The 12,810-nt window shown below is 35.3% G+C and overlaps 1 long non-coding RNA gene across 1 annotated transcript; it reads right to left on the bottom strand.

Moving 5' to 3' along the window:
- Positions 1-3,648: 3,648 nt before the first annotated feature.
- Positions 3,649-5,827, bottom strand: LOC310738482. Its single transcript, XR_014537090.1, has 3 exons — positions 5,492-5,827; positions 4,447-4,576; positions 3,649-3,743 (listed from the first exon to the last, which is right to left on the bottom strand). It is a non-coding gene; the product is annotated as an uncharacterized lncRNA (long non-coding RNA).
- Positions 5,828-12,810: the final 6,983 nt, after the last annotated feature.

The raw sequence follows: 12,810 nt of genomic DNA, 5'->3' as shown, positions 1-12,810 counted from the left end.
ACAGACTGGCTGGGGTGTAAAATCCTGATTCCACCTCTCTTCAGGTGTGTTGGGGGATACAACCAGCGAAGACTGGGATTTTCTGTCTCTCACTCTTACTGGTAGAGCTGAAACAGGTGCTGAGTTTGGAGACTGCTTGAACCTCTTTTCTGGTTGATGGCTGGTGTGTGGAACCCACTTCTCCTCAGAAGATTCAACTAAATGTCTGTTGGAGCTGCTATCATGGGCCCTCAACTGCTCAGTTGTATGAATGAGATAATTATAACTTATAACATAGGAAATTGTTTATTTAGTTATAATTTTTCCTATAAAACTTCATTATAATGAACGTAATATCTAATAATGTGTTAGTTATAACAATAATAATAATAATAATAATAAAAAATCTGATAATAATGTTAGCAACAGTGTTCGTTCAATTGAGTCTGAATCAAAAGATTCACTGGTAAATGACTCGATTCCACAGTTGTAGAAAAATCTGTAACATAAAACATTCTGTCTCCTTAAAAATATTTCTTTCAGCAGTCTCACTCAAGTAAAGAAACTTTTGTTCTGTTTGTACAAAACCAGCAGCTGGTCAGAAAGTTCCTACTCTGTTCCTGGGTTAGTTTGAGGGGTTCACCTCAGTCAGCTTCGTCTACGTGGTTTGGCTCGTCATCTTACATCATCGTCTCATTGTAATGAACGGTGTTCCAGCATGAAAAACCCCTGACCTGCATATATACAGACAATAATCAGTTCCCAAACATCTCAACATTCACTGTTTCTAGTTCAATAACAGAACAAATAGCATTCGTACAGTTTAGAGTCTGATTTGAGGTTTGATCAAGTTTACATTGGATTCTAACATGTTTGATTGAGTTCTTGCATGTAGATGATACTTTTAATACATTTAATACTAACTTCATGCAGGTTCTCGCCATAAAGACTGGATTTTATACAAATCTTTTAGACAAAATAAATTGTTTAACTGTAATTAAATCTGTACCCGTTATTTCTACATTATTTATTACATTCATTTTAATCAGCTTCATTTAACTTCAGTTTCATTTATTTATATCACAAAAATGCAGCTTAAAAATTATACATGTAAAACAGTAAACAGTTTGAGTTTAAGACAGTTTAATATTATTAAGAAAAATATGTTGCTTTGTAAAAGATCAACATCACATATAACTAGACAACAAAACCCCATTAATAATATTTGTACAGAATTAAGTAAAACGAAAGTCGTCACAGGGCCACTAGAGGGCAGTGTGAGATTTCATATATGTGTAAATCTGCATATAATAAAAATAAAGATTATTATTATAAAATCATAAATATGATTAAATGTAGACCTTTAGGTACTGAAGCACCTCAGTGCAATAAAGTATTACATTCTAAAGTCCAGCAAACACGACATGGGAGTCAATTACTTGTAGCATTTTCTTGAACTTGGTTTGCAGGAGAAAATCTGGTTTTGTTGAAATAACAGGTTAACAGATGATAACTGGATAAATAACTAATGAATAAATGCTTCATCCTGCTCATTAACATGCAAACTGATGATGAGTTCCATCACCTGCTGTATGAACCTGAACAGAATCCACATTGTATTTCTAGTTGGAGATGCTGAGATTCTCTTTTTATTGAAATCTTTTGATTAAAACAGCAGGATGAGTTACTAAAGCTGAGCTTTTTCTCTCACTGAGACGTGAATTTTGTAGAACTGCTACTGCAATTTTTACATGAGATGCAATAAAATCGTCCACCTACAGAACCTACAGAAACCCAGCGTGACTTCCTGTAACTCAGCGTAACTCCCATGGAGGAGTCTCCCCCGTGTGGGTGGAGGAGGAACTGCTACAGTTTAGAGGCTGATTTAAGGTCAGAGCAAGTTGAGTTGTAACATGTCAATGGTACATTTAATAAATTTAGTACCACCTTCATGCAGGTTCTCAGCATAAATAGTGAATGAACCACATCTGACTCGAAAAGACCGATGTCCAAATACCTTTGACCCCACAGTGTGTATCAGTTGAAAAGCAGCAGCTTCAGATCAGTCGCTTTTCCACACTGAGGTTAAGGCCACATCTTGAAAATACACGGTTAAGCAGCCGCACTTTGTGTTGCGCGTCTAATCGTACACGTACGGTACGGGTGCTGGGAGCGGTCAAAATACATGTAAAAACGCTTCAGAACGGCGTTTCCGTTAAGAAACAGAAAAATCAGTGCATTTTATTCACCATATTCAAACATTTAAAAATCAATTTTTAGGTTTGCTCAATCTTTCAAATCATTTTTATTTAGAGTCTCCCTGTTTATTATATTCTTATTTAAAATTTTAATTCATTTTACTGTGGAGTTTTGGAGAAAAGTAAAGGCAAAATCACTCTAAGCATCAGTGCATCTTCAATCATGTCACATATTCAAACATTTACTGGACTTTGGTTTGACAAGTAGTTCTGGAAATCTAACCAGATTTTTTTATGAAATCAACACAACTGCAAAATTCAAACTCTCAGCATTTATTTTTTAAACAGATACACTGCATCCAAAAACACAGACATGAAGAAACCTCTTACAAAGCTATAAAAACACTCGACAAGAAAAACCTTCACATATACACAGCTCACACAAACAGGGGCAAACTTCTGTATGAACAGACCCACATCCTCCAGCCAAAATAGTACAAATAACTCTCCTTGTCATCAGATATATTCATTGCAAAAACAAGTGTACATGAATAATTCACAATAAAGTTTCTTTCGGCGTCTCCCGTTAGGGGTCGCCACAGCGGATCCTCCGCACGTTTGATTTGGCTCACGTTTTACGCTGGATGCCCTTCCTAACGCAACCCTTCCCAATTTATCCGGGCTTGGGACCGGCACTGAGAGTGGCTGGGGATGGTTCCCTGACCGGGAATCGAACCCGGGTCGCAGCGGTGAGAGCGCTGCATCTTAACCACTAGACCACCAGGGGACCACATGAATAATTCACAATAAGCCGTGTTAAACTTTACATTCAACTGTTCAAAAACTGTCTTCAATTCCCAATCATAGTAAAAATTCAAGTAAAGAGGAAGCAGTACAAGCGAACAAGAAAAGTCAGTTTGAACAGATTTCAAGAATCCCAATTTCCCACTTAAAACAATGAGATCTAAAAACAACAATGCTCTTACACTTTAAAACAGTACAACCATTAAACAGTAGCAAAATGGAAAAAAGCTTTTGTTTGTTTTCTGTCTTATCGCAGCAATTTGGTATTCAAAGAGTCTGATCCAACTCCAATAAACAGCTGCTGTATCACTTCAAAAGGGAATTTTAGTTCCTTTGTGTAGTGAAGATGTAATGCATACACCAGGCCCATCAGGTTCAGAAAAGCATCAGGAATGTCAGTCAGGTGACGCATTACCACTTCTTCCTCAATCACCAGGGCAACGTCATTGTAGAATGCTGGGAGAGGTTCCATCACATTTTCCACCACCACAAGAATTCCAATCACCACACCCTGGATCACATCCTCTTAACGGTCACTGGGCTTTATAGAATGTAAACAAAACAAGGTATTATTACTTAAAAGCAATTACACAAATATAGTCCCAGTTCCCTGCAAATTGAGAGATCTAATGTTTCATTTTCCCTGGTTTTGCCTTCCATGTTTTAGCTTACCTCGCATATCTTCATGAATTTTGAAGGAGTCTCTCGCATGTACCATGGCAGATGCAGCAATGCTGCTGTCCTCATCTTTTGCTTTGTTGTCTGTAAAATATAATAGTTAAAGTACCAGGTTTATTCTTTCAATCCTTTGTTTTTCTTTATCATTTCTCCCCCTCCCTCATTCTTTGATGCTTTTGAAAAAATGTAAACTTTTTTCAAATTTGCACATTTACACTTGTATACTTTTATTGTAAATAAATTGACAATGATGTGTGCAACAACATTTGCTTGTAAATTTTTTTTTTAACCAAAATAAGATTTCATAGTGGATGTAACACGCTCATGCCACTTAATTCAGGGGTGTCTAATCCTGCTGGATAGGTTACCAAAGATATTATCATTTACTCATCAACATGCCACTCCAAACATTCATTCAATAAAATGAAAACGAATAGTGGCTAGGCTGTTCAGCTCTAAAAAGCAAAGAATTCTGTTAAAGTAGTGGATCACTCATGTTACCATTTTTTAACATTTTTTTAAAGATAACTTTGTGTAATAAACCGATCATATCAGTTTTTATGTTACCATGACATAATACATCAAACCTCAGTTGTTCTTGTGTCACAACATTTGATCAAAAGAACCAATGAGGTTTGATATTAATCTAGTAGCGAATACAAACTTTATTCTAAACAAAGACTGAACTTTTTATGTTTTCATCATACAAAGAGAATGTATGTTTACAATGTTTACTAAATGTGCATACACAATCTTTATAGATGCATGGGAGTGGACAGTGACTTGCCTGATGGCAGTGTCTCAGCTTGTAATGTGTGATTAGGGCACGCTGGTTGGATGAGGAAAATCTACAAATCTTGCAACACCACCTCATTGATATGGAGTTGTGCTTCCACTCTACTTGCACTGTACTGATCCTACAAATAAAAAAAACAATAAACTCCATCAAAGTACACATACACGTTAAACACAGAAATATTCACTGAACATCTTACTTACCAAATACAATGAGGATAAAAGTATAAACTTCTATGACTGGGTGATACATTCAATATTATAGTGATGATATTGCTGGCATTATGAAATTAAGCGACGCTGTAAATAAAGCTTTTATTAGCTGAAAATGTTTCTACAGTTCATGATTCTTCAGGGCTTCATAGATAACACAAATGACAAAAGTTTAATGATGTGATTATTAAACTACAAAAAGTTGTGATGTTACATTAATGCAAGATCAACACGCAAGTTAGCTATACAGAAGACACCGTTTGCACGTGCTCAGGTGTATGTCTGTTTCTTAAACGATCAGTCGTTAATTTTTAAATAAATTTTTTTACAAATAATTGACTGAGCGTTTAAGAAACATAAGTCAATCAAGCATTTTGATCAATCAAACACGAATCATCACGTCCAGAGTCATCACTGTTACACAATCAGTCATTTTCCGCGAACCGGTTCTTTCGGACAGTTCGTTTTAATGAACCGATTAAAAAAAACGGTTCACCAGTTCTTTTACATCCTCAAGTAATGAAGTTGTTTCTATCGTCCCATGAAAATACAATTAAAGACATTTAAATAAACAAATGTGTAATCATAGTGTTCTGATGGGCAAACAGATTTTTTTCTTATAGTCTTATAAATTAAACTAGTCTCCATTACCTTTTAACAGAGACGAGGATTAAGCTCATAAAGCTTAAACTAGAACATGCTCAACACAACAGGTCTCACTTCAGTGAACTGTATTCAGTATTAATGAAGGTCGCAACATGTGATTGACTACGGTGAGCGCTAACGAAACAAGTCTTAATTAACATTAAAGAAAATATACTTACTCTTTACATTATTTGCAGTGAATAAAGTTCATCTGTAATCGCGAGCTCCTTCATCTTTTCTGGCATGATCAGCAACTTCAAGTGCAGAAAATGGTGGATGGTGCCTCTGTCTCAACTTCGTTAAAATAGTACGGTTTAATGACGTAGAGTTTCTGGCACATGCACATTACAGAGAAAATTGATAGAACTTATGTTTTATTGTTATATGAACTTGTTATTTAAAGTTTTCCATTTCCCATCAAGTCGAGGTTGTTAGAACTCATCCAGTTGTGTAGTGAAGAACTGCAAGTTGACAGGACATGATTTTACTTGTTCACCTGACTAAAACTCTTAATCATTTTTACAGTGTATTACTTTCCTCTGACCTCTGGTATAACTGTTATTAATTTACTCTGATCTCTGGTATAACTGCTATTAATTTACTCTGACCTCTGGTATAACTGCTATTATTAATTTACTCTGACCTCTGGTATAACTGTTATTAATTTACTCTGATCTCTGGTATAACTGCTATTAATAATTTACTCTGATCTCTGGTATAACTGTTATTAATTTACTCTGGTCTCTGGTATAACTGTTATTAATTTACTCTGATCTCTGGTATAACTGTTATTAATTTACTCTGACCTCTGGTATAACTGCTATTAATAATTTACTCTGATCTCTGGTATAACTGTTATTAATTTACTCTGACCTCTGGTATAACTGCTTTTAATTTACTCTGATCTCTGGTATAACTGCTATTAATTTACTCTGACCTCTGGTATAACTTTTATTAATTTACACTGACCGCTGGTATAACTGCTATTATTAATTTACTCTGATCTCTGGTATAACTGCTATTATTAATTTACTCTGATCTCTGGTATAACTGCTATTAATTTACTGTGGTCTCTGGTATAACTGTTATTAATTTACTCTGACCTCTGGTATAACTGTTATTAATTTTTTTCTGATCTCTGGTATAACTGCTATTAATAATTTTCTCTGATCTCTGGTATAACTGTTATTAATTTTTAATGGGCTCTGGTATAACTGCTATTACTTTACTCTGACCCATGGTATAACTGATATATCAATAATTATTGTTTATTATTATGATTATTATTATTATTATTAGCAGAAGCTGAAGTATGGGATTACACAATGGAAAGTCAAAAGCGGAGTCACACAGTATAATAGGGATTCTGGGGCTGGTTCTTCCTACAGTCTATCAACATGATCCGTGAGTCAGACATGTCTTGTGTCACTGTGGTGAAATCATGTCATTTACATTCGGTTTGACAGCAACTTCATTCAGTTTCTATTTATGGGCTCTGGTGCGATACTGTACCTCTTTTGCAAGAAGTTTTGGTTTGGAGCATAGGTCCTGCTTTATTTGTTTAAAGGATCAATTCCTCCAAGCCTTATTGCTTCTCTTTTCTCATGGGATTTCAGCAGAATACACATCTGCCACATTCAGAAAAGAAAATAATAAATGTGAGTGCAGGCAGAGAGCAGAGCTGTATATAAGTGTACAGAGATCTGATACTTCAGTAGAAACTTAACTGTAATGGACGGTGAAGATGGAGAGTCATGATTTCAGCAGGTTCAGCATGGTTTGTAGGTGTGCTGGTGCTATACAAATATAAAAAACTATAGAAACGTGGCCTTTTATTCTCATCTAATCTAAGTGTGTGTTGCGTTGTAATCTATTGGTGTGAGAGTGTGCATGGAAAGAGAAAGAAAAGAGGAGAAAGAAAGAGAACCACGTGATGCTCGTCAACATTTTCATTGCTTGTGCTACATAAATATCACTGCGAAACGATTTAAAAGCGGGACCTCCAGAGCGCCTGCAAACTGCGCTGCCAAAGACATTGCCAAAATGCCTTAGTGTAAGAGAATGTCCTGGTTCTACCACCTGGTAGGGGAAAGTGGATTGGATCTCTGGAGCATGAAAAAAAAAGTTTAAGGACCCATGCTCTGGAGCTCAGCAGAGCCTCTGTGCTCTTTTGGTCTTGAGATGTTGCATGGTGAGCCTCTGGTTCTTCTGTTTTTCAGGGGGATTTCATCTAAGGAACATTAGACAAATTTCAGGGACTCTGAAGCTCAGACAAGCCGTGGCACATTGTTCGGCATGTGCGACGTCGGATGGTGATGTCCTGGATCTGCTGCACTACAGCCACAGCACGAGCCGGCAAGTGCATAATACCGTAAGGTTTTATCACAGTATTCAATTCTGTGAAAAAATGTTTTTATATGGTGTACGACACAGAAATAAGAATTAAAATGACATTTATCTTCCTGAATCGCACTGGACGGTTGTGTGGAAGATGGGTGTTGCTGTCAAACCGAATGTAAATGACATGATTTCACCACAGTGACACAAGACATGTCTGACTCACGGATCATGTTGATAGACTGTAGGAAGAACCAGCCCCAGAATCCCTATTATACTGTGTGACTCCGCTTTTGACTTTCCATTGTGTAATCCCATACTTCAGCTTCTGCTAATAATAATAATAATAATAATAATCATAATAATAAACAATAATTATTGATATATCAGTTATACCATGGGTCAGAGTAAAGTAATAGCAGTTATACCAGAGCCCATTGTAAATTAATAGCAGTTATACCAGAGATCAGAGAAAATTATTAATAGCAGTTATACCAGAGGTCAGAGAAAATTATTAATAGCAGTTATACCAGAGATCAGAGAAAATTAATAACAGTTATACCAGAGATCAGAGAAAATTATTAATAGCAGTTATACCAGAGGTCAAAGTAAATTAATAGCAGTTATACCAGAGATCAGAGTAAATTATTAATAGCAGTTATACAAGAGGTCAGAGTAAATTAATAGCAGTTATACCAGTGATCAAATTAAATTAATAGCAGTTATACCAGAGACCAGAGTAAATTATTAGCAGAGTAAATCAATAACAGTTATACCAGAGGTCAGAGTAAATTAATAGCAGTTATACGAGAGGTCAGAGTAAATTAATAGCAGCTATACCAGAGGTCAGAGTAAATTAATAATAGCAGTTATACCAAAGGTCAGAATAAATTAATAACAGTTATACCAGAGGTCAAAATAAATTAATAACAGTTATACCAGAGGTCAGAGCAAATAGCAGTTATACCAGAGGTCAGAGTAAATTAATAGCAGTTATACCAGAGATCAGATTAAATTAATAATAACAGTTCAGAGTAAATAGCAGTTATACCAGAGGTCAGAGTAAATAGCAGTTATACCAGAGGTCAGAGTAAATTATTAATAACAGTTATACCAGAGGTCAGAGTAAATTAATAACAGTTGTACCAGAGGTCAGAGTAAATTAATAATAGCAGTTATACCAGAGGTCAGAGTTAATTAATAACAGTTGTACCAGAGGTCAGAGTAAATTAATAATAGCAGTTATATCAGAGATCAGAGTAAATTAATAACAGTTATAGCAGAGGTCAGAGCAAATAGCAGTTATACCAGAGGTCAGAGTAAATTATCAGCAGTTATACCAGAGGTCAGAGTAAATTATTAATAGCAGTTATACCAGAGATCAGAGTAAATTAATAGCAGTTATACCAGAGGTCAGAGTAAATTAATAACAGTTTCACCAGAGATCAGAGTAAATTATTAATAGCAGTTATACCAGAGATCAGAGTAAATTATTAATTGCAGTTATACCAGAGGTCATAGTAAATAGCAGTTATACCAGAGGTCAGAATAAATTAATAACAGTTATACCAGAGGTCAGAGTAAAGTAATAGTCAAGTCAAGTCAAGTCAAGTTTATTTGTATAGCGCTTTTCACAACAGACATTGTCTCAAAGCAGCTTTACAGAAAACAACAGTGAAGGTGAATGGTGTGCGTTTGTCCCTGATGAGCAGCCGTGGCGACAGTGGCAAGGAAAAACTCCCTTAGATGATATGAGGAAGAAACCTTGAGAGGAACCAGACTCAAAGGGGAACCCATCCTCATATGGGTGACATCAAAAGTTTGGTCATAAATCTTTCAACAATACAGAACAATTTGTGATCATCATAGATCCAGCATCAGCTTCTCCATGCCAGGGCCTTTAAACACTCGGCATCTACTTCTCCATGATCATCCATAGGTCCAAAATCTTCACGAGGTGGGACGTGACTGGAGCTGGCCAAACCTCAGGAAGCCTCGGGATGGGGAGAGAAAGAGAAGCAGTGGAGAGGAATTAGCGTAGCTGCTGTTCATGATATTAACAGCACAAGTTGATAATGTGCATGTGATCATATATTCTGGAGCACAAGGTTGTGATGTGATGTGTGTGATGTGTGTTATGTGTAGGCTTTGCTAAAAAGATATGTTTTTAATCTGCACTTAAACTGGGAGAGTGTATCTGAACCCCGAACACTGTCAGGAAGACTATTCCAGAGTTTAGGAGCTAAATGTGAAAATGCTCTACCGCCTTTAGTGGACTTTGCTATTCTAGGAACTACTAGAAGCCCAGAGTTTTGAGATCTCAGGGAGCGTGACGGATTGTAGCGTGTTAAGAGACTGGATAGATACATGGGAGCCAAACCATTTAGTGCTTTAAAAGTGAGTAGCAGTAGTTTGTAGTCTATTCGAAACTTAATAGGAAGCCAATGTAGGGACGATAAGATTGGGGTTATATGATCGTATTTTCTTGATAATAACTTAATAGCAGTTATACCAGAGATCAGAGTAAATTAAAAGCAGTTATAGCAGAGATCAGAGTAAATTAATAATAGCAGTTATACAAGAGATCAGAGTAAATTAATAATAGCAGTTATACCAGAGATCAGTGTAAATTAATAGCAGTTATACCAGAGATCAATGTAAATTAATAATAGCAGTTATACCAGAGATCAGTGTAAATTAATAGCAGTTATACCAGAGACCAGAGTAAATTAATAACAGTTATACCAGAGGTCAGAGTAAATTAATAACAGTTATACCAGAAGTCAGAGTAAATTAATAACAGTTATAGCAGAGATCAGAGTAAATTAATAATAGCAGTTATACCAGAGATCAGAGTAAATTAATAATAGCAGTTATACCAGAGATCAGTGTAAATTGATTGCAGTTATACCAGAGATCAGAGTAAATTAATAACAGTTATACCAGAGATCAGTGTAAATTAATAATAGCAATTATACCAGAGATCAGTGTAAATTAATAATAACAGTTATACCAGAGATCAGAGTAAATTAATAGCAGTTATACCAGAGGTCAGAGTAAATTAATAGCAGTTATACCAGAGGTCAGAGTAAATTATTAATAGCAGTTATACCAGAGATCAGAGTAAATTATTAATAGCAGTTATACCAGATGTCAGAGTAAATTAATAACAGTTATACCAGAGATCAGAGTAAATTAATAATAGCAGTTATACCAGAGGTCAGAGTAAATTAATAAGTTATACCAGAGATCAGAGTAAATTAATAATAGCAGTTATACCAGAGATCAGAGTAAATTAATAATAGCAGTTATACCAGAGGTCAGAGTAAATTAATAGCAGTTATACCAGAGATCAGAGTAAATTAATAACAGTTATACCAGAAGTCAGAGTAAATTAATAACAGTTATAGCAGAGATCAGAGTAAATTAATAATAGCAGTTATACCAGAGATCAGAGTAAATTAATAATAGCAGTTATACCAGAGATCAGTGTAAATTAATAGCAGTTATACCAGAGATCAGAGTAAATTAATAACAGTTATACCAGAGATCAGTGTAAATTAATAATAGCAATTATACCAGAGATCAGTGTAAATTAATAATAACAGTTATACCAGAGATCAGAGTAAATTAATAGCAGTTATACCAGAGGTCAAAGTAAATTAATAGCAGTTATACCAGAGGTCAGAGTAAATTATTAATAGCAGTTATACCAGAGATCAGAGTAAATTAATAATAGCAGTTATACCAGATGTCAGAGTAAATTAATAACAGTTATACCAGAGATCAGAGTAAATTAATAATAGCAGTTATACCAGAGGTCAGAGTAAATTAATAATAGCAGTTATACCAGAGATCAAAATAAATTAATAGCAGTTATACCAGAGATCAGAGTAAATTAATAATAGCAGTTATACCAGAGGTCAGAGTAAATTAATAGCAGTTATACCAGAGATCAGATTAAATTAATAATAGCAGTTATACCTCTCAGCACCAGTCCCTTACGATCCCTCCTGCAGGTGGTGAGGCCACGGGAAGGTGGCCCCATGTCACGGTCCTTGATTTTCTCGTAAGTGTACCTGGACTGCTGCCCCCGCGACCCGAATTACGGATAAGCGGGAGAAGATGATGAATGAATTCAGTTATACCAGAGGTCAGAGTAAATTAATAATAGCAGTTATAACAGAGATCAGAGTAAATTAATAATAGCAGTTATACCAGAGGTCAGTGTAAATTAATAACAGTTATACCAGAGATCAGACTAAATTAATAATAGGAGTTATACCAGAGGTCAGAGTAAATTAATAGCAGTTATACCAGAGGTCAGAGTAAATTAATAGTAGTTATACCAGCGGTCAGGGTAAATTAATAACAGTTATACCAGAGGTCAGAGTAAATTAATAGCAGTTATACCAGAGGTCAGAGTAAATTAATAACAGTTATACCAGAGGTCAGAGTAAATTAATAACAGTTGTACCAGAGGTCAGATTAAATTAATAATAGCAGTTATACCAGAGGTCAGAGTAAATTAATAGCAGTTATACCATAGATCAGAGAAAATTATTAATAGCAGTTATACCAGAGGTCAGAGAAAATAATAACAGTTATACCAGAGATCAGAGAAAATTATTAATAACAGTTATACCAGAGGTCAGAGTAAATTAATAGCAGTTATACCAGAAGTCAGAGTAAATTAATAATAGCAGTTATACCAGAGGTCAGAGTAAATTAATAGCAGTTATACCAGCGGTCAGAGCAAATAGCAGGTATACCAGAGGTCAGAGTAAATTATCAGCAGTTATACCAGAGCTCAGTTTAAATTAATAGCAGTTATACCAGAGGTCAGAGGTAAATTAATAGCAGTTATACCAGAGGTCAGAGTAAATTAATAATAGCAGTTATACCAGAGGTCAGAGTAAATTAATAATAGCAGTTATACCAGAGCTCAGAGTAAATTAATAGCAGTTATACCAGAGGTCAGAGTAAATTAATAGCAGTTATACCAGAGGTCAGAGTAAATTATCAGCAGTTATACCAGAGCTCAGAGTAAATTAATAGCAGTTATACCAGAGGTCAGAGTAAATTATCAGCAGTTATTCCAGAGCTCAGAGTAAATTAATAGCAGTTATACCAGAGGTCAGAGTAAATTAATAATAGCAGT

Source organism: Silurus aristotelis (genome assembly GCF_946808225.1).
Source record: "Silurus aristotelis genome assembly, chromosome: 15".
Taxonomy (NCBI): Eukaryota; Metazoa; Chordata; class Actinopteri; order Siluriformes; family Siluridae; genus Silurus; species Silurus aristotelis.
Note: the sequence above shows the minus strand (reverse complement) of the source record. Positions and strands in the feature narration are given on the sequence as shown.